Below are 19,305 nucleotides of genomic sequence, written 5' to 3'. Positions count from 1 at the left end.
AAGAGGAGATTTCTTGCTGCTGGGGAGGTGCTGCTGGATTGGGGCCTTTATGGTTGTAACCTTCTCAGAACCTTTTTCTTCTATCAATAAAGCTTTTGAGGTTCTTCTATATACTTGTATTGCAATGATGTATTGTTTCTATTTGTATATTTGATCCATCCTAATCCATGAATCAGTTATGAGTACATGTTTCTTGTAGTTTCCCTCTCTTGTTTTGCAGGATCTTTGTGTAGCTGGGCCGGCAAAAGAGTAAGGAGCTAGGAGCAAGAAACCAAGAGAGAAGACAGGATCGACAATAGCGAAAGACATCGGTTGGTCAATCTTTTCTTCCTTCTCTGTACTTTCATAAAGAAGAAACATCAAAGTTTTACTTTCTGTTGTTGCTAAGGAACTATCACCCTTAGAGTCGGGAGAGGGTCATTCCGAGTCAGATACTTTTCCCCACAACAAATTGGCGACTCCGCTGGGGAGAAGCTGTATCTTGTTGGTTAGTTGTGTTTCTTGCTATTCATCTCATAAACAAGGAGAGCACCAAATCGAACTGCAATTGAATCCTTCAATTGCAAAGTAGAGGGCAGCTGCTCTGGCTCAGTTTCTGGGCAAGTTTATGATTTGAAGAGCTGATCCACAAGGACTCTTGAGCTCTTTGTGATAGCTTTTCATCCTCTTGATCATCCCTTAGCTTGTACTTGACCTATAGCTTTTGATTTCAGCAAAAACTGTGAATTTTTGAGCTTTTTATGACCCGGAAACTGTTGTAAACGCAACTCTCGTTCATCAGTGCAGGCTGCCCAAAGGCAGTCTGCATTTCAGCGCAGGTAGCCCCTTCGGGAACTGCGCTGAATGTCAACCTGACAGACCAGAGCCTGCGCTGAACCAGTTAGGCAGTGTCCTACTGAGGTTTCCCACTGTGTCTTTGCCCTGTTTTCACTGTTGTTTTGCTGTTGTTGCTTGTCATTGTACCTTGCTGTAAACCAACTGTCCTTACCATTATTCCGCCTCAGTTGTGTGATGAAACTGTGATTTTTCTTTCAGTATTTCTTGTTTCATTTACAGTTTCCCATTGTAAAAAGCAAACTAGTCTAGCTGTGGCCTCTTAGATCCAGAACTGTAAAAGTGTCGTAGTGGTCTTAAGAGCTAGTTTTATTGCTGTTCATAGCTGATTGAGTTTGTTTGTTTTTCATCTTATGGTTTGAATTCATACATTTCTAGTGTCAAAACAAGTACCTGTAAGGCGTCTTTTGATTTTAGACAAACTTGTTTGTTTGCACTTCAAATTGAATTCGAAATTATACAACAGCTTCCTTCTTGTCTTACATCAACATTAAGGAAAAAGAAAAGAAATACCTGCATCTTGCATTTGCATTTTTGATAAAGTTTGCATGATTGATCTAGGGGAAAGTGCATTAGTGTGTGCTTCGTGATCTGTGTGAAAAGATGATGTCTTTCTTTTCCCTCAGTAGTTAGGATTTTCAAAGTTGAAAAGATTGTAAAGCTTGCTTATCATTTTAACTGCATTTAGGAATTTGTACAAATACATCTCGTGGTGATCCTGAAAGACAAACTGCTAAACAAGATCAACTTAAAATATATTGAATGAATCTAAAAACGCTTTGTAACATAACGCTCACAGTAGAGGTCTAGGTAGAGACGTGTTCCGGCGTCGTTAAACGTAGTGACTGTCGATCTCTACGAAGGTGGGTGATTCCTCCCGAGGGACGATAGCACTAATACGGACTTGTGCTCCCGCGTACCGTCGCGTATATTGGGAGACCCCTATAGGCATTTATCCTTTATCCTTAGGAAGCCGTGTCAGCCGCCCTACTAATCGCGATGCAGTGAACACAGAATTCACGAAGATTGACCACCCGTACCGTAAAACGTATTCTGTGGTTTCGCGAAAGGTTTGGCACACCCTCTGCCTAGATCTCCAGAGCAGTTTCTTTTGGCCTTTTTCAAACTCTATAACTGAAAAAGTCCAACCGAGCATTTGTCACTTCGGGCTCGTTAATACATCGAAGGCGACTAGAGTCATCTTTAGCTTTTTCTCGACTCTTAAAAACTGAAAAAGCAAGTTGTGTCTAAAAGCGTCTAATAAAATTCATTCAATACGGAAACATAATTCCCCTTTTTGTATTTTAGTTGATCGAGTAATCCGCAACCGTGGAGGAAAGTCAATTAAAACTCCGTCATTCAAGGAGACTCGCGAGTCAATCGTCTTTGTCTCCGGAATCGAGAGTAGTACGGACGAAGCGAACTCGCTTGACCGGGTCAAAATCTCCCATTAAAGTTAGAACAACAGTCCCAACAACATCTGAGATTCTGGTCACTCCTAGTATTTCTGGAATCCCTGCCTCTATTGAAGAAGTTCAACAGCAACAGAGGGACAGTTGCACTGATCCTGGTCTGAGAACAAGTACTTGCATAACTGAACCAGTTCCATCTGAAACCGGTCCACAGAGTCTTGTTGCTCAAACAACTGTCGCTGTCGAAGCAACCCCTTCTTCGACACCAGAAATCTTTTACGGACCTGACGGTCTTCCTCTTCCTCCTGGTCTGATTGCAATAGAGGAAATCGTAGAGGACCAGCAAGCAAATACTCCAACTCATTTTGGAGTAGGTACAACTCTTTTTCCTTCTGCATCAGAAGTTTGTCCATCACTAGTGGAAGTTCCTGTAGAATCGCTGGGCAGTTTATTGGATAGACTTAAAATGTCTGAGCAACCGTCGACATCCAGGACTGTGCCAAATGACACAGCGACAGCAGAAGCTCCTGCTGTCACTCCGACGATGTTTGCCGGCATACCTGCTGTCCCAACTAGCTCTCAACAGCTAGAAGGAGTCCACCCAGGGACTATTACGACAGCTTGGTCTGTTCCAGTTTGTTCTTCCGGTATAATACCCGGTAATTCTTATGTTGAAACTAGACAAATTGATCCCTTTGGAGGTCAGTTTGGGCCATCCAGTCCTCAAAGGCAATCTGTACCATTGAGCTCCGGATTGTTACCGTATGGGGGGCAGTATGCCCTTTCACTTCCCCCCCCGGGGGGATACCCATACGGCAGTTTTCAACAACATTCAGGTTTGACTGAAGTAATGACGAGTGGTTGGGTACCTATGTTACCCCAACAACCGAGAGTTGTATATTCCATGCAACAATGTGTACCTATGTCTAGCATCCCGACGACGCCAGCAATTGTAACCGTGTCGCAAGTTCAATCGATGCCTGTTGTATGTCAACCCCAGGTTGTAATGCAACAGCCCCTTGACCCTGCAACACAACCACAATCGCCAACTGCCGGGACGACACAGATACAAACGGGAACAATAACCCCGCATCTTGGTCCGTCGGTTAGTATAGCACAGCAAAACATGGCTTCACAACCATGGATGGTGCAATACCAACAACCTCAGTTTCAACAGGTGTACCAGGGATCTGAGCAACAGATCTTTGCGAATAGTGGACAACCCTATATTCAGAATGGGTTAAATCAACCACTTTACAGTGGCCAAGTCCACCAGCCATATCAGTCATATCAACATCAGTTGCATTATGCTGGTATGCAAAGGCCTACTGCTCAGGCGATTCCATTGTATCCTGGGTACACCTCGCCAAACCTGAATCAGCAGTTGCCATTCGTGGCGACTCTAGAATTACCAGATTTACATCGATTGACGAACGATCCAATCGCCTATGCCCATTGGTGGCCAGCGATTCCTCACAAACTTCCTTCGGACATTCCTAAATTCAATGGAAATCCTGGCGAAGACCCGTCGAATCATGTGATGACTTTTCATCTGTGGTGTTCGTCGAATACCTTGAATGATGATTCGATAAGGCTTCGCCTTTTCCAGAGGACATTGACTGGTCTGGCAGCTAAATGGTATATTGAATTACCTAGAGCCTCTTTCGACAATTTTAGTTCCCTAGCCACGACTTTCTTAACACACTTTCAGTTACCTATAAGGTACGAAACTGGAACAGAGATCTTAACCAATTTCAAGCAGACAACGGCCACACATATATCAGATCATATACATGAGTGGTGTCATCGTCGCAGAATGGTAAAGACTTATGTTCCAGATCAGCTGTTAGCTGAGTGGTTTATAAAGTCGCTTCTTCCTGCTATAACAGAAGATGTGGCCAAGGGAGGCGTCGTAACAGAGGAGCAAGTTATTGCTCGTGCCCAGTATTTAGACTTAGTATATACTCAGTCGGGCACACTCTATGATAAGATACCTGACGCCCCCAGACCGGAATTTTCAATCCCTCCTCCTCCTGGATTGAATAGTGACTCTCATGCCGGTGATGGCGTGATTGGAACTGCAAACGCTAAGTTGACAAGGGATTCAAATAAGAAAGCCCGTAAGACTTCGAATCAAAAAGAAAATCAAGAGATTCTTGCTTCGGAGGTAAATGCTGTATCTACGGATAAGGGCAAAAACTCCAATCAACCAGGAAGCAAGAAGAAACAAAACAAAGGGAAGAAGAAGAAACAAGGTGAATCATCATCCCCTCAAAAAACTTCTTCAAACCCTCCTGGGCAAGGGAGACAAATTTATCCATGTCAGATATGTGATGAAGAGGGTCATTTCACAAGGAACTGTCCATTCAAAGCTGAGTTAAAAAAGTTCTTTAAAAGTTCACAAACTTCAGCTGTGTTGACTGACCCATTTCCCAACCCAGGTCAAAATATGGTTGATAGTGGAAATGCTTCCCCGTCGCAAGTGCTTATGTTGTCGGTTTCTAAGCAAAGTGATGCTTTGATCTCGACCAGGAATAAAGATTATGGGAATCCACCGGTGTCGAACGAAAAAGGGAAAGATCAACCCAGTAGTTCGACAACAACTTCGGCAGAAGTTGTACCGCCCATCACGCATGAATTAACAATAAAACCGCCAAAGGGAGTAGTACACAAGTCGACATTTAATCCTCGCGCCAGGGCGGCGCAGCATTATAACATAGTGGAAGATTTGGCCCAATCGCCATCCGCTATGTCGACTTTAGAGGTACTGCAAAATTGTCCATCCCAAAGGCAGGCATTGTTATCAGCAATTGGTGGAGTGGATCCTAAAGATTCCAATCTTGTATCCTTTGATCACAGAGGATATGATCCTCAGTTACCAGCACAACTAGCTTTCCTTATTCAAGTGAAAGCACTCAACAAAACTGTTCACAGAACAATTATTGATGAGGGGGCATCGACATGTATCATGTCGATGAGTTGCTGGAAAACTCTTGGATCTCCAACTTTGTCGCCATCTTCGACGACATTGAAAGCATTTGACGGTAGGACGTACACTCCGTACGGCATCCTAAATAACTTTAAGGTTGAACTAGGAGGAAAAATAGTGGAAATTGATGTTGAAGTCATTGATGGCAATCTTGACTATAACATCCTACTGGGAAGACCATGGATATATGCCATGGCAGCTGTAGTGTCGACTTATTTTAGGAAGATCGCATTCCCATTTGAAGGAGGGATTATGATCGTCGACCAACATAATTTCCTCCCTAATGGTTCACAAGTTACAGGAAGCATTCCCATGATCCATGGGAGCGACCATTCAATTCAAGATATCGGAGTAGGCCTATTGAAAGACCCCACGATGATGGGAGCTTTCGCGTTGCCACCTCCTATCCATGTAGGGAATATCCCGTTTGTAGCAACATGCAACATGGTATCTTCCTTGAAGGTCGCAGAAGATGAAGTCGTCATGGATCATCAAGTGGTTTTGCCACCCAGCCCAATAGAAATATTGTAGCAATCAATGTTTCAGGCGTGGGAGGCGAGCCCAAATCAACGCTCGTCAAGCGTTTGGGTAGATAGGTCTGGAGAATATGGCACCCCATTAGATCCCTGGTCAAAATTTCATGGGACTGACGAAGGAATCTTACAATCAATGATGATTGAGGGGGCACCATGGAACGATCACCATCATCGTTCCCTTCTTCCGGAGTGTGAAGAAGATGCTCAACACGACCTATGCCACCCTTCAGTGTTTGAATTCCTAACAAATACTGTAAATACGGTGGATTCAGAGCGAAACCTATCCAATATTGAAGAGACTGTAGCCATAAATATCTCGACAAAACCTGATGTTGTAGAGAATATTCATGTCGGCAAAAGTTGTTCCCCTTCAGAACTGGAAATATATGGTGCTCTCTTTCGCGAATTTAGAGATGTCTTTGCGTGGTCATATGATGAAATGCCAGGCATTGACTCGAGCATAGTTGAACATGAGATTAAAATGTATCCTGATGTCAAACCAGTAAGACAACGGCTTCGGCAGGTGCACCCCAAGAAAGCCGCTGCCATTAAGGCAGAAGTTGAAAAACTTCTCCATGCTGGATTCATCTACCCGGTTCCTCTAATCGATTGGGTATCGAATATTGTCCCTGTTATGAAAAAACAAGGGACGATAAGAGTGTGCGTCGACTATAGGGATGTAAACCAAGCTTGTCCAAAGGACAACTACCCTACACCCTTCATCGACCAGATAATTGATGAATGCGCCGGATGTGAAATCTTTTCCTTTATGGATGGATTTTCCGGGTATAATCAAATAAATATCTGCCCACAGGACCAGTCTAAGACTGCATTTATTTGTCCGTGGGGCACATTCGCTTATCGAAAATTTCCCTTTGGTTTAAAGAATGCAGGGGCGACGTTTCAGAGGGCAATGAATTATGCCTTCCATGACATCAAGAACATCATTCAACCGTACCTCGACGATCTTTCGGCTCATTTGCGGTAGCGGACTGGTCATCCGCGGCATTTGAGAGCGATATTTCTACGTTGCCGACACTACAAGATAAGACTCAATCCGCACAAGTGTGTGTTTTGCGTCGGTTCTGGTCATTTACTTGGCTTTGTAGTCTCTAAGGATGGGATTCGTCTCGACCCCTGTAAGGTTCAGGCAATCATTAATTTGCCTCCACCTTCAAATTTGCTTCAGATTCAGAAACTCCAAGGGAAAGCAAACTTTCTGAGGAGGTTCATTCCAAATTACGCAGAACTTGCCAAAGGTTATACTCGTCTTTTGAAAAAGGATGTACCTTTTGTCTGGGACCAGGTCGCGCAAGCTTCCTTTGAGGCTCTGAAAGATTCTCTAGTAAGAGCGTCATTAATGTACGCCCCGGATTATCAAAGAGATTTTAACCTGTATCTAGCTGCAGCAGATACGACCATTGCAATGGTTTTAGTGCAAGAAGTCGATGGAATTGAACACCCTATCTATTATTTAAGTAAAAACTTAAATGATACAGAAAGTCAATATTCCTATGTTGAAAAACTAGCGCTTGCTGCTGTTCAAGCGATTCAAAGGTTTCGACATTATGTCCTCTTTAGGAAAACTACCATTCTGTCAGATTGCAACCCCATGACGTATATACTGTCGCGACAGTTGCTGGGGGGCAAATATTCAAAATGGATAGCAATCCTTCAAGAGTTTGATCTGGATTTTGTAAAATCCAAATCGAAGAAAGCCCTAGTTTTCGCAGAATTATTGTGCGATCTCCCATCGTCGTCCAACGATGAAACATCGGAAGAGTCAATCGTGGATGAAAATTTGTTTCTGATATCTGTGAGCGATGAGTGGTATGGAGACATCATAGTTTATCTCCAAACCCAAAAGTTTAGGCCTAATACCTCACACTCAGAACAGAAGCGTATACGATACCAATCTAAAGACTACGTGATCGTCGGTGATACACTTTACCGTCGTGGTGTCGATACAGTTCTGAGGAGGTGCCTTACCCATGAGGAGGCCGAGAAAGCCCTGAATGATTGTCATTCAGGCGCGTGCGGGGGCCATCAATCTGGATATGCAACAGCACAAAGAATCTTACGAGCAGGATATTTCTGGCCAACCATGTTCAAAGATTGCACAATCGCAGTCAGAAGTTGCCATGCTTGTCAGATTTTCGATAGCAAAACCAGGAGACCACCCGCACCCTTGCAGCCTATAGTTGCTGTTGGGCCTTTCGCCAAGTGGGGCATCGATTTCATGCAATGTAACCCCACCTCGACCGGGGGGCATGGGTATATTATAGTCGCTGTTGAATATTTTACCAAATGGGCCGAGGCGATGCCTACATTGGATAACACTGGTGAAACAGCTGCCCTTTTCTTTTTCAATCATGTAGTCGCCAGGTTCGGCGTTCCGCAGGCTATAGTGACAGATCATGAATCACATTTTCGCAATCACATGATGGTTTAATTAGCTGCCAAACTAGGGCTATCTCACGACAGCTCTACCCCATATTATCCACAAGCCAATGGACAAGTTGAGGCAATCAACAAAGTCCTGAAGCGTATGTTGCAGAGGATGATCGGGGTTCACAAAAGAAGATGGCACCTACTCCTGTACTCAGCCTTGTGGGCTTACCGAACCTCGGTAAAAAATGCCACCGGGTTCACACCATTCCAATTGGTGTATGGCCTGGAGGCAGTCTTACCGATCCAGTGCGAAATTTCGTCTCTTAAACTCGCAATTGACCTCCTCCCCGGAACCTCAGAAGAAGAGGCTCGTTTCTTGGAATTGATCCAATTGGATGAAAACCGTCGTGACGCCGCTTTGGCGAATGAAGCCCATAAGAAACGAGTCAAGGCGCAGTTCGACAAAAATGTCAAACCTCGTGTCTTCTCTGAGGGTGACTTGGTTTTGCTTTACGACCAAGAATCCGACAAGTTAGGAGCAGGAAAATTTAAGTCCTTATGGATGGGTCCCTATATTGTTAAAAGGGTGTTAGCAAAAGGAGCCTACGAGTTAATGGATTATGACGGAATACCACTGGCGCAACCCCGCAACGGGTTGTACCTCAAGCGTTACTATGCCTGAATAGTAACCAGAGTGCTTTTGTTGTATTTTGTTTTCGCTAAAGTGTTTGTCTCGGTTGAGTAATCCACCTTTCTTGCTTGTTGCAGATGTCGAATTTTTCTGAAACATATGTGGGATATGCTGACGGAGCGAGTCGTAGTTCGCGGAATTTGTCCTCCGCAGCCTGGGCCATTTTTGATCCAAGCGGCGAGTTAGTGAGTTTCAGAGGTGTGTGTATTGGGCAATCGACGAACAACATCGCTGAGTATAGCGCGTTGATTGAACTCCTCTCTGATACCATCGCTCATGGTATACGCCGACTAATTGTTAGGCTAGACTCACAGCTTGTGATACTACAACTCACTGGTATATATTCAGTCCGCAATCCAGCTATTTATCGAATGTTTCTAAGGGTTAAGATTTTGGAAAGAGAGTTTGATTCAATTCAATACCAGCATATTTCCAGAAACTTGAACACATTAACAGATTCATTAGCAAACTATGTATTAGATAGACATTTACGACATATATAAAAGAGAGATGCATCGGTGCTATGCAAGTGGATCACAAATAAACCAAAATAAACCCCGAAAATCAAAATATATAAAGCTGTTTATAGTTTGTACATAATGTGCTGTAACCGAAACAAAATTGGTCATATGACCTAGAACTCAAAAAGATGCTAGGGGGCACCCTAGCCTAGTGGTGCTCATGATAGTACGTCACGGACTGTGCAATCATGCGCAAGAGACGAGTCCATCGTCTAGGTACGCCAATAGTATGCCACTGCAGCTGTAAAGGTAACTCGTCAATCTGTACATCCGGAAAACCACGAGTAAGGCTCTCAACCTGCTCCTGCACAGCTGTAAGGGTCTCAGTATCATCAAGGTCGTGAATAACAACTCTCCTAGCAGGCTCTGCTGCTGGGGCAGCAACAGGCGACCGCGGACGAGCTACTGGACGAACAGGACCAACATCTGCACGCACCCAAGAGTTTGATTAAAAAGTTTTGATAGAATAAAGCACAACAACATTATAAATAAAAACAATAAACAGTGATATGGTCAGAGATTTTACCAATAGCACCCCATTGCTCGCCGTCCGGTAGCACCAGATTCGGATCACCTCGGTAGTCCATACCCACGTATGGATACTCAGAAAACGCCATCTCCTGGCGCTCGAACCACCTAAAGAAGGCCTCAGTAAAAGTAATCTGAGGTTGACCAGCGTGTCGAGACATGTGGTCGACCCACCTCTGCATGCGTGGCTCGGTCGGAGAAGGCAAGTCAAGTATGATGTACTGAGGCTGCATCAATGGGATTTTCTCCAAGGCAAAGGCAGTCAGAATAGAACCAAAATCCAAAGTTCTTCAGCTTCCCGTCCTTTACCTTGGTCAATTGACTTTTCATCTGAACAAGTACTGCATCACACCAGTTAAACACTTTCGGTTGGAGACACTCCAAGGCGTGCTGCATGTAAGATCTGTTGGCAACATGTAAAGCTGCACTGCCGGCCATCCTACCAATGGTAAACAGAATGGACTTGAGAGACCTGTCAGTGATCTCACGGATAATGATCTTGCTGTCTCTGCTCGGCTGTGAACCTTCCCTGCAATACTAACGGATATAATCTCTGGTGGAATCAGTCCCTCGAGCCGTACCTGACAAAGAAACGGGGGCACCCCGCCTTGACAACCCAGTCAAGAAGTACATGTCCTCTATGGTCAAAGGGATGGACTTCCCCCTAATCTGGAATACTTGGTTAACAGGATCCCAAGCATCAAGCATATACTGCAGTAGAGAAATCTGTGCTCTCATGCTAGAGATACGGAAGAACTTCAGCAGGCCACAGTTCCGCAGCGCGTTCACCGTGACCGGGTCATGGAGGGAAATCATGTCCTCCTCTTCATGTTCTCGTTCTCGCCATGTAAGGGACATTTTTTTCAAGGTCCCCTGCAAGCAAACAAGAGAAGGAGTAAGTTCCTGATTTTGATGAAAAACTGGCGAAAAAATCATCAAAAGATAACATGCAGGATCAGTTTTCTAGGCCCAGCGCAGGCAGAGAGTCTCTCCCCTGCGCTGAAGCGCAGTCTGCCTTAAGACAGCTTGGCATTCAGCGCAGGTCTTGAAAGGAGAACCTGCGCTGATGCTAGGGCGTTTTGATGAAACCCCTGAGGCTCAGAAACCTTGAAAAACATGCATGAAACTGAAAAAGGAAACCATGAAAGTAAAGGGCTAGGGTTTAGCTCCTACCTGGTCCAAACGGCGCCGAAAATCGTCCGTAGAATCTCCCGGAATCAGCTGGTGAAAATCAAGGAAGAAGAGGCACCTCCAGAGCTCCAACAGACCAAATGCAAATGAAATGGTAAATGAGAGGTAAAAACACCTTTTTATGACTTTTTACACAGTTTAAAGTTAAATATTAGGGCTATAATCTCATTTTCATGCAAATATTATCCATTTCTAACAAAGTTTGTTGCAGCAATTGAAAGTGCAGTACCGTAGTTGAAAAGAGAAAAGCTAATAAAAGTAAAAATCAAATTTGACCATGTAATCGAGCAGTTTTACCGCAGAATTTATGCTCGTTAAAAAATAGAAAAGCGTGAGCAAGGGTTTCCACCAGAGTTCAAGCTCATTAAAAAATGAACCCATCCCGGTAAAAAAACATTGCGATCGTAAATTTGTTAGCCTTAAAAGCCTTGGTCGTGTTTTCATCCACCACCTCCACCGTCATTTGGCCGATCGTTCACCCCCATATGATTGTTTACCCATTTTGAGGAACATCTGCGAAGAGTGATTTCACCTAGCCATCCTTGTGACGCTGCCGTGATTGGAAAATTCCAACTTGTACCTGGAATCAGTTGCTATCCCTGTTTATCACTCGTTCCTCAAAAGACGAGTCCTCTTTAAGCTCTTTTCTGACTCGTAAAATATGAAAAGTTTGCCGAGTTTTGGCCTTCCAGCTCGTTAAAGGGACCGGAAGAGCTATCCCTCACTTAGACTTTAATATTTTTGGACCTGAGGGATTATTACACAAAAAGATCGAGCGCTTGTCTTGTTCGGCTCGTTAAAAGTACCGAACACCCATCCCTTCTGTATTGTTTTATACTTTTTCGGACTTAAGGGATTAGATGACGAAAAAGGAATTTTGGAGTTAACTTTCTGTACCTTTTCAGACTCTCTAAAAATGAAAAGGACCGAGTTTTCCTTGTCGTTAGACTCGTTAAAATGATTAAATAGCGACAAACTTGTCTTTAGACGAGAACGAGTTTCCCTATCACTAAGCTCGTTAAATCATAGTGATGGGCTTGCTCGAAGGGCAGGTTATAGAACAAGCATATGTTATCCTCCTCAAGCTTGACAAAAATAAAGAGGTACTGGTCAGAAATGACTGGGGAAAAATTGGGAGAACCTCAAAGCTTTCAATGGTAGCAAGTTGCTCTTGAACATGACACTTTTCCTCTGTACCACATCGGGTTGGGTTGATTCATTCACCGGTCTCATCACCATGGTCCTCGCCAAACCATCCACATCTGGGGTAATGCTACCGATCCATCGCATCAGTGTCGTTATATGTTCAAGAGAGGTCATTCTGAAAGTGTCAACCGTGTCCCATCCACTGCCATACATTATCCTTCATCCGTTCATGATCGCCACCCTGAATCATATGTCACAGTTTGTTCTCACCTCCACTAAAATCATTAGCTCCGTTTCGTGTCATCGATGTGGGATTCATTAAGGCCCTCCTTTGACGGATCGCTTCTTGTCGACTTCAGCTCATTATCCAAGAAGTTGATCTAGGAACACCCCCTTCAGTACTTTGAAGCTTGCATGCCTCAATGGCAAGTTTCTCACTTCCGGTGACAGGTATACATCAATGACCTTCGACTAGAAGATTTTGCGTGGCGTTCGACGCCAAGTCCTTTATTCACGCCACGTGAATTGTACTACAGTACCTTGAGGGTCATTATCATTATCGGTGATTCCTCTCGCGCTTGTTAATGGTTTTCATCATTGACCGGTAATCAAGCGATGTCTTTCCATGTTCGACTTCAGCGCAATTCTCACATGGATCGACTTGTACTTAGAGTGAAGATCGAACGAGTTTTGAAGACCCCAGATCTAGTTTCATCCATTCGGGCTACGATATATATTCAGGAAATATAAAAGCATTTGTCATGTACATCATGGCAGCAGATGATCATCCTATTCAAAAGGATGATAATTTCAGCAGAGAATTATCAGTCTATCATCAGACGATCATCTGTTCTATGTACCAAAATGTATTTATAAAGCTGAGCATGGGAATGCCCGCCTCAGCTAGATCATGAAAACAGAATGAAAAATAATGTATTGTATTGTATTGTATTACAGGGCACCTCTCAGCACTTGAATAAACTTCAGACCCTCTGGATAAAGCATTTCACCCGATAAACGACCTCATACTTTAGGGGGCAACTGTTATAGACATTTTTGTGCCTCGCAGCATGGAGCATGAAATGTCGATAATTACAAGGATCCTCAGTCCCTAAACATGTTGTTCTTACCCCTAGAGGAACAAGGTCAGCAAACCACAGCACTTCCAATCAGTTCTCCACCTGAAAACACTCAAAAACAGGCAATTTTAAGTTCATGTCAACTGCTCCACTGAGCATCTACGCTGAATGTCAACTGTCCCACTCTGTACCTGCGATGAAATGCAAAAGAGCTGAAGGCTACCTGCGCTGGGCGAGATTGGCCAAGTGGCACAGTCATTCTGCAAGGTGTCAGATGCCCAGGAAGCTTCCAGAAGACACTTGGATCAACAAATTCGCCCTATGATGAGTAAGAGGTACTTGATCTCCATGTGGAAGCAAGGATCTCCAAGTGGACTCAAGAACTGAAGTTTAACTGAAGAGAGAGAGGACACAAGGCAGCTTCATGTCAGTCTCAAGCTGACTCATCCTTTCTCCATTTACCCTATATATAGAGCTCTCTTATGAGGTCTAGGGAGGCTGGAATTTTGTGCAAGTAAGGAGGTGCTGTTGGTTTACAGTTAGAGCTATTGGGTGATTGCTTTTAAAGAGGAGAAGAGGAGATTTCTTGCTGCTGGGGAGGTGTTGCTGGATTGGGGCCTTTATGGTTGTAACCTTCTCAGAACCTTTTTCTTCTATCAATAAAGCTTTTGAGGTTCTTCTATATACTTGTATTGCAATGATGTATTGTTTCTATTTGTATATTTGATCCATCCTAATCCATGAATCAGTTATGAGTACATGTTTCTTGTAGTTTCCCTCTCTTGTTTTGCAGGATCTTTGTGTAGCTGGGCCGGCAAAAGAGTAAGGAGCTAGGAGCAAGAAACCAAGAGAGAAGACAGGATCGACAATAGCGAAAGACATCGGTTGGTCAATCTTTTCTTCCTTCTCTGTACTTTCATAAAGAAGAAACATCAAAGTTTTACTTTCTGTTGTTGCTAAGGAACTATCACCCTTAGAGTCGGGATAGGGTCATTCCGAGTCGGATACTTTTCCCCACAACAGACCAGGTTAGAGTTCTAGGAACCCCTGGTCCCGACTCGTTCTGAGTCCTGGCTTTCCCAAGCCTCCTTCCCTAATACCTCTGAATTAAACATTACTACAATTCTATTATTTAGGGAATTGAGGGTGACATACCATCAATTTGTGTTGACCTGTTTGCATCCACCGACCTATGTCTGCCTCCTGTGTCCACCACCTTTCTTTTCTTGTTCCCTTGACTTCGTTCTCTGCATGCAGCTATCCCCTTTCTCAAATGCCTTTGCCTCTTTTTGTTTTATCCTGCTGTCCCTGCTATCTTCCATCCCGCCTCCACCACCCATTCTTTCATTCCTTCTGTTAGGAATGATGAACCTATGATGCTTCCATCTTTGTCCTTCATTAACTCCCTCATGCCTCCGGCTGCTCCTGCCATGGGTAACTCTCTATACTCATGCCACTTGTCGGCTCTGTTTTGCCCGCCCTCTTGCTTGCACCCAAGCCTTCCTCTCTCCCTACCATTCTCAACCACACATATTCTTGTTCTGTACCTTCCTCCTCCCTGCCTTGTCCTTCTTGTTGCCCTTCATGTTGTTGCAATCTCCCACATCCTGATGTCCCCTCTGTCCTTGGGCCCAAGTGGGTGGTTTCTGGCACCTCCACCTCCCGTCCCCTCTGGCCCACCTCGACTTCACTATCACACCCCGATTGTGGGTTGCTAAGATTTTAAAATCACTATACATTTAGCATTTAAAAAAAATTACTCTTGGTATAATAACTCTTTCATTCAGGTGTTTATTTTTAAAGTTTTTTTAGTCATAAAATTTTTCCATAATGTCATGCTTGAAATATTTTGGAAATTTAAGATTGTTTTGTAGTCATAATATTTGGTTTTAATTCCATGGTTGAAAAATTGTCAATATTTTAATGTTTTTCTAAGTCGCGATATTTTATATTTAATGTTATGGTTGAAAACATTTATAATATTTTTTCTTAGCACCATGCTTGAAAAATGTTGGAATTTTAAGGTTTTTCAAAGAAGTGATATTTTAAATTTAATGTCATGCTTAAAAATCATTGGAATTTTAAGGCTTTTCAAAGACGCGATATTTTATCATTAATGTCATGCTTGAAAATCCTTGGAAATTTAAAGTTTTTCAGAGTCATGATATTTTATTTTTAACGTTATTATTAAAAAATGTTGAAAATGTACCCTAGGAAAAAGACGTTATTCTGACATCAACACTTTTTTATTTCAAGGTGTTTTTTGCACCAAACAAAATGGATTTTCTTGTTTTTTACTGTTATTTTGAAAAAAATATTGAAAATTTACTCTGAAAAAAATATGGTGATGCAGAATCAACACTTTTTATTTTTGGGTTGTTTTTTCACGTTTTTTGGGATTTTTGGGCTCAAGTACCCCTTTTGAGGTAATAGTTCCTGTTTGATCAGTAACTATGTTTCTTGTTGAGAAAGTAGGTTTGGAGATAGAGGCGAAGATGCGACAACACGAAAGGAGAGTAGAATTGAGGAAGAGAGAGAAGCAAAGGTTGGAAGATGTAGAGAGGAAGTTGTAGGAAACATAAAAGAAGTTGAAAGTAGAGAAAGAGCTTAGGAGGTGAGAAAGGGAAGAAAAGAAGAAAAAAGAACAGGAGGAAAGGAAAGGCCCACTGATAGAGAAAACTGAGCCTATATAGGTTGAGGCAGCAGAGTAGCCAACAGATGAAGAAGAGGGTGAGCAGGTGTAGGTTTGCGAATATACTCAGCAGGTTGAGTAGATGATTGAGGAAACATACATGGAGACGAAACAAGAGCTACAGGACCAAGACACTGATCTCATACTGAGAGAATCTGAGGTTGTTGTTATAGCACCATTTACCAATCTTGGTAGATTTGATTCTCTGGTTATGGCCTATGGCAACCCTTCCTTTCCAGACTTGGTCCAAATTCTAAAAAATAGTGTTTTATTTCCCATACACTACTTTTACTTGTGTTAAAAGCATGTAGACACAGGTCAGTATATACCAAACCCGCGTATATGTGTTAAAGCACTAGAAAATAAATAATCTCCTTAAATTTGGGTGGAGTTTACGGGTTTCACATGTTACTCACCTACTATAGCCTGTGGTCCAACTGTTTCACAACTGAAAAAACTAGTTTGGAGAAGTATAAATAAACCTCCATGGGAAGGCCTAAGGGGAGAAGAGATGAGATATTGATATTATAGTTGACTAATCCCTAATCGAGTCTGAATAAATCCCTATGCCTCCTGCACTCCCAAGTTATAGGAAACATTTGTTTCCTCTTTTGAGATGTCCTTCATCCCTCTTATGACATCCTTGCGTGAATCAATGGAGGAAGATTGCTGAGGCCGGGATAGGACGGATCCAGAGGATGGTTCCGCTTGGAGTTGGAGGAAGACTCAGGTTGTAGTTTTCCACCTTTCATTTAGTTTACATCAATAAAGAAATTTTGTTCTGTTCCTAATATTTATCGTGTTTATGCATTGATCCATGTTGTGATTTGCTTATAAATCTTATATTAATGCATAATTACTTATTTTCTTATATGATATAACACATATATCATGAACATGCCTTCTATTACAACTGTTTTATATGTTTTTCTTGAATAAGTTATAGGTTTTAAAGGCATCAAAAGAAGCAGAGAGTTTGGACCCTTTGGGATCGACCCTGAACGTAGGACCTCCTGGTAATACCACTTCTTCCCAGTTCAGTAGTTTAAGCATTTAGATTGTTTGTCTGCACATTTCTTGCTACTGTATGCCCTTCGCTCTATTGGGGTTTTCAACCCAAGGCCCTAGGGTGTTCCCACCTGCAATAGTCACACCACAGTCTTTGCCACCTCTAGAATCACAACTGGTCTCGAGCGAGGAAGGAGAGGTTGTTTTCCTTGATGATGATACAAAGATGGATGTGTACAATCTGTCATTTGACAAGTCACAACACAGGATTGTACATGCATGTAGAAAGAAACTCCCGGATGATCACACATCACCTGCGCACATAGAGGAAAGGGTGATTGTATCAGATGTTAGAAGACATCCAACTACCATGGCCAAGGCTTCTACGCCTTATCCAGAAGCCATGATTTCGATGGTCAAGTTCTTGATAGCAGAGAATGATCGGATGGTGAAGGACTTGCAAGAGGCTAGGTAGAGAACAAAGCAGTCTGCAGGATCCGCTATGGAAGAAATGAAGAAAGAAATACTTGCAGAGATATCAACTTTGGATACCACCATGCAGACACTGTATAGAAAACTTGTCACCGTGCACAAAGCAATTGTCCATCTATATGGTTTTCAACAACAGTGCATGAAGACAACCCAAACTATCAAGGACATCCATGTTGCTATTGCGCATGTACAAGAATGGACAATGAGGTACAAGGGGGCCCCGTTTTACTTGCACAAGATGATGAAGTCATAAGTAGAGCTAGACAAAGCATGGATTCAGATGTTGATCCAGAAATATGAGAATCTCCCTCTGCTCATTACCAACATTGAGGCTTCCTATGCACAATTGTACATGAGTCTGGATGTCATAGTGAGGACACACATGATCCCTTCCATCATAACCCTCACTCAAGCCATGAGGAAGAACTAAGTCATGCTGGAGGTCGACAGGTACATAGAGAAGTTGATGCATGAAGCCACCAGTGATGACTTGCAGTTGAGTGCAGAGAACATGCAAAAGTACATTAGTGGTCCAACCACACTGAGGAAAGTGCTGCACATGCTTCAGGATGAGCTGGACATAGGTTTTAGAACCATATACCTAGAAGCCATGGAGGCAAGGGTTCACTTCAATAAAGACATCACCAAGCAATACGGGGACATGATAGCGCAGTACCAATCTTGGTATCAGTTTGTCACCGAAGACCCCCACAAGGAGGTTATCGAGTTGGTATTTCCCTAAGACCCCGAGTGATGTTTTTCTTGTTAGGCTGACTCAAGGCTATTTTTTCCCACATGGGTATATGTGGAAATTGTATTATTGTAAATATGTTGTAAGTGAAATTCCAAGTGTCACCAGTGGAATGTGAACAATCACTATGTAATGTGAATAGTCATGAGGGTAGTCCAAGAGTCAAATGGGAATGTCAAAGTGTTACCCCACACTTTACTATATATAGAACCTCATAACTCATAGTACAGGATTTTGGGAGCCAAGATTTTAGCTAGGCATTGCTTAGAGAAGGCTTGGAGAGTATTATGACGAGCCTTGGCTTCTTCACAACATAGAACGAGTACATCTCTTTGGAGGAGGAGGCGATGTTGACTGTAATGTTCCACTATTGGGGGTAGTGACTGTCAATGGTGTATGTATGTATGACTTTATAATATAACTGAGCCAACATGTTTTCATGCATATGTTGTTATTGTAGTTCGACTATTCTGGTTACTTTAGCAATGTATGTTATTTCACTTACACATTTGTGTATGAACTATTGTTTATACGATTGTACGAATCTTATTGAAGATGTGTTGTTGTATTAACCCATCACTTTGGATTGTGGACTATTTCGCTTCCAGCGTGTGATGTCATTCAACTCATGTGTTTCTTTTAGGCTGCGTACTATTACAGGCTTCTAAGGGACACACTTCCTTTTCCTCTATGTGTGTTAGAACCCCCATGCATCTCACTTGACTCGCTGCAAGGTCACACACTTGCTTCCGACAAAGTTATCATACTTACCTCTGAGCGCTACCGCAGTCAAGGCACTACTATACTACCCATTGTTAGGACTCCTACTCAAAACGGCCTGAGGTCTAGTTGGGACTTCTTACCTGGGATATCCCCCTAACATGTTCGCGGGTCCAACACCATAAACAGTTTGTCATCATAATTATGTTAGTAATCCTTGGTATATATGTATGATAAAGTAAATAGGTGGTTGAGAGTGGGTACAACCTCTCCAACTACATACATCAATTATAAATATACACTAATATCAATGTAAACACAGAT

At 42.8% G+C, this 19,305-nt stretch overlaps 1 pseudogene; it reads right to left on the bottom strand.

Moving 5' to 3' along the window:
* Nucleotides 1-19,305, bottom strand: part of LOC149152383 (ABC transporter C family member 2 pseudogene) — a 99,341-nt pseudogene that overhangs the window by 57,675 nt on the left and 22,361 nt on the right.

This window comes from Pinus tabuliformis, chromosome 9, assembly GCF_031772625.1.
Source record: "Pinus tabuliformis cultivar Carrire ecotype Pingquan chromosome 9, CPIR1, whole genome shotgun sequence".
Lineage (NCBI taxonomy): Eukaryota > Viridiplantae > Streptophyta > Pinopsida > Pinales > Pinaceae > Pinus > Pinus tabuliformis.
The sequence above is the reverse complement of the archived record's forward strand: the minus strand, read 5'-3'. Positions and strand labels throughout refer to the sequence as shown.